This window comes from Papaver somniferum, unplaced genomic scaffold, assembly GCF_003573695.1.
Source record: "Papaver somniferum cultivar HN1 unplaced genomic scaffold, ASM357369v1 unplaced-scaffold_114, whole genome shotgun sequence".
Taxonomy (NCBI): domain Eukaryota; kingdom Viridiplantae; phylum Streptophyta; class Magnoliopsida; order Ranunculales; family Papaveraceae; genus Papaver; species Papaver somniferum.
The window spans coordinates 3984683-3988681 of NW_020620381.1; the positions used below are offsets into that span (position 1 = coordinate 3984683).

At 35.0% G+C, this 3999-nt stretch overlaps 1 long non-coding RNA gene across 1 annotated transcript; it reads left to right on the top strand.

Annotated features, from left to right (window-relative positions):
* Nucleotides 1-1069: 1069 nt before the first annotated feature.
* Nucleotides 1070-2004, top strand: LOC113328944. Its single transcript, XR_003349648.1, has 2 exons — nucleotides 1070-1224; nucleotides 1648-2004. It is a non-coding gene; the product is annotated as an uncharacterized LOC113328944 (long non-coding RNA).
* Nucleotides 2005-3999: the final 1995 nt, after the last annotated feature.

The window sequence follows — 3999 nt, forward strand, 5'->3', positions numbered from 1 at the left end:
TTGGACACGCGTCAAATATACCCTTATCCAAATAGATGTGAAATGGTCCCGGAAATACATTTACCCGGGACAAACGAAGCTTTAGTCCCGTTTATAGGGACGACCATGACGAGGTCAACCGTGACCAAAGCCCATAATTGTACTAGTGTTTATATGTATAAGTCTACCTCCTTTGTTTAATTTTCGTTTTTTTCCATGTCGCCAATATCTGCTTCATTCTGGTCAAAACGTACTCCTTGACAGATGTATTACTCTAGTGCGCCTCTATTGGCATACCAATATATGTGAAAAGAAACTTCTCCATCTTCCATCCAAGTTCCTTAGAAAGAACCTCCATTACCACATCCGCACCAACACTAATCATTGTGCTTTTTTTCTAAATTCATTCTGAGCCCAGTAATTGTTTCGAAAACCACCAAAATAATAAGAAGTTCTCTAACTTCTTCCATACTTGCATCAACAAAAATAAGCGTATCATCAGCAAGCTTTAAGTGAAAAATAATTGAGTCATGCTCCATCACCTGAAACCCAGAAAGTTGACCTCTCTCCATTGCATCATTAATCAGTTTCGAAAGCACCTCTACCACCAATAAAAATAAATACCATGATAATGAATCTCCTTGTCGTAATTGGTTTAAACTTCCCTGTAGAACTTCCATTTACTAAAATTGACCAATGAGAAGAAGTAACACACCATTTAACCCAATATATCCATTTGGTGCCTGTCATAGTGCCAACCTTTTTCTCCGGTTTAACTGAACCCATTAGGGTAGAAATCAAATTTTACATTGGGTGTGCTAAAAATAAGAAAATAAAAATTAAATGTTTGTGTGCCATTAACAATTTTGGGTGCCATAATGGTGAATATTAGCTTGTAAATAGTGAGGCTGTACATCTGAATCATGGGTCTGCCCAAAGGCCAAAATAGGGATCTTAGAGGGTACCTGCTAGTCTCTGATCATACACTTGGGTGCCATTAACAATGAACCATGCAGCTCCGCACGTGTCACATTTTAGTCAACATAAAAACCGAGAAATCGAGAGAGACTCAGATTTCAATCATTTCATACTCATCTTTCTTTTTCTCTTGCCCTTTTCTTCTTCTCTGGTAATTAAATGGAAAACACTGGAAGAACCTGATGAAAAGTGTACATGAGCGGGGTTCATAAGAAATGAATACCTTAAATTGCTGTTGATGTTAGCATTGGCTGGTTCATAAATGGAGTAAGGGATTCCTTTTCTTTCTGTTTTTAGTTTGGGAATTGTTTTGGAGTATTCATAAATTGTTTTTAGTGGTTATTCGTTAATCAATTTGAAGTATGCGTTTTATGTATTCGTTATAAACATCTTGTTTAATCATTTTGATCTTCCCAAACTTTTGTTAGTGTTTTTACTTGAATCTCTAGGGTACTGAAAATTGGGGATTCCTTATAATTGAGGGTTTTAAAGTTGGATATTTCTCAAATCCGAGATTCAAGGGAAATCAGTAGAAGATTTGGGTCTTCATTTGTGGTATTGCATGTCTAAGAACCATCCAAGAAATGACTTGTTTGGCGATGTTGTGTTGTCGTATGGTACATATTGATGACTCTTTAGTATCCAAGAATGACTAGCAATTTGTGTTTGTATTGTAACTCAAATTTGCAGGTTGGAAAGGTATAAGAGGAGCTCAAATAAATCAGAAGAAATACACCTCTCTATGCAACAAACCGACACATCAAGTGTTTGGTAAAATGCATGAAAGAAGAAAAAAGGGGGCAACAGATTTGATTGCATTCTCTTAACATTTTAGTAATGGTATGAGTGATTTTGATTTGTTGTATGGTTGCCTGGATTTGTAATTGTGTTTCTTTCCACCATTGAAGGTAATTTGTTAATACAGAAGTGGGTGAAATCTAACTTCCTAAATAGTAAATCCATTGTATAGCTAAGCATCTTCGCATAAGTTCTTCTATGGAAAATTTACCTAGCATCTTGAAATGATCAGTAAAATAAATAAATGGATACAATGATTTTGGTTGGTTGGCTCTTTAGTGGTGCTAATGATTATGTAGGTTTGTTAACTGCTTGGCTTGTGAACTTAGTGGTGCTTGTTGTGGGATGTGATCCTTGATTAAAGTAATTTGAATGGCTTGGATGACACCTACTGTAGTAGTCCGGTTATCGACAACTTAGCTAGCTATCATTTTGAAGTCTCAATATCTTACTAGCTTTATGCTTGATAGATTTTATCTTATGCCCTCTTGATTTTATCTCACTAATAGCCCATGAATGAAATGCTGACATACATCATTTAGCATGAATTACAGTAATTAAATTTTGGAACTGAAAATAAGATTTTGGGTAGATTAGGGCAGCAAACATTTTGTTGGTTTGTGCTAGCATATTTAGATATAAAATTATGGGACTTATCATGAAGTGTTCATTTTTCATTTTGTGAATGATGATCGGACAATATATATACACATGCTCTATCAGACTTATAAAATATGATTCCAATTACATTTTAGTATGTTGTCTCTCGTATGCATATCATTAGAAGTCACGGATTTCGTTCTTCGAACTAGGTGTATTAATATGCACAATTAGTAATTCTACTAGATATCATTAGTGTCTTAATTCTTAATCTTAAGTTCTAAGATTTTAGTAATAAGGGTGGACCAAAATGTATTAATTACTTTAGTGTTGATACCATTGGGGTTATTAATGAACAAGTATATGGAGTAATAATATTTCTTTGTAGAGTGAGTATGGAACTGTTGCTATATAGAGTAATTACTTATCATATTTCTCTTGAGCACTAAATTTGCAGTACTTACTGAATTTGCAATACGTTTGTCTAAAACTGCATTTTTCTTGTCATTGCGCCGCAGCCCTAAAGATGACAAAACTGTAGCAATTGGTTGGTATTTAAGTGTTGTTTTGTTAACAAAAAGTGTTTATATATGTGCTACCTATAATGTATTAAAAGGGATTGTTGTTATATGGGCAGAAACACACAAAGTGTGTCAGGACTGATTTTCTGCAGAAATGCAGTTCCGTGCAGAAATATGCACAGACCTTTGACGTATCTATTGAGTTGTTGAGCTAGTGACCAAATATTGATATTCATGGAGAACACTAGGGGTGCAGTTGACCAGTCACTTTTTCCCTAGAGTTAGATGGTTACATATTATACTTTTATGCCTATCAAGGGAAATCGCTGCGCTCCCTGTTTAATATAGGAGCCACAGCTAATGGCCTGTCTTTAGTTTTATTTTGTGACCCTTATTTCGAATCTGAAACGTCCATGAAACTAATCTGGCCTGCTATCATTTCGATATTTTATGGTTAGCTAGCATTTGGAACAAAATCTTGAATACTTGTACATTTTGCATCTACACAATGGTCGTTTATTTGTCAAGATTAATAAATGGTTGTAGGCACCAGCTTCCTTTCTCGAAGTGCGGTTTGGTGTTCCCAATTGGAGATTTTAGTTGATATTCCATGGTGTTGATGAAGTATTTTCTGAAATATTTTTGTGTTAATATTATCTTTAGCATGTTAAAATGACATTTAGCAAGTATCTTAAGTCCATTTTCTCGGCTTAGCTTATAACGGATGGTTTCCTATTGTTTCTTTTTAGAGTTGTTAAACATAAGTTTAAAACTTATTTATTAAATTATTATATGTACTCTTTATGATGCTTGCTTGACAATTTGATTGGGTAATGGACATACTGATGTTAAAAGATGGACGTCTTTAAATGTTTGAAATTCAAATTTGAAACTCTCGAAAGTGGAGACTTGGATAGTAGAGATGGTAAACGTAAATATACAGCTGCTTTTGTAGTGCATGGCTTGACGAACTACGGTCGTGCTTGATCCTTAGAGCAACGGAGAGGGTACGTAGGCAGCCGCTATGCGGTTCAGCACAAATTCGCAAGGTTTCATATTGTCTGAAAAGCGTTGCTTTGCAATTCATACCATCTATTTTGATATGATTGCAATCCTTTACCGT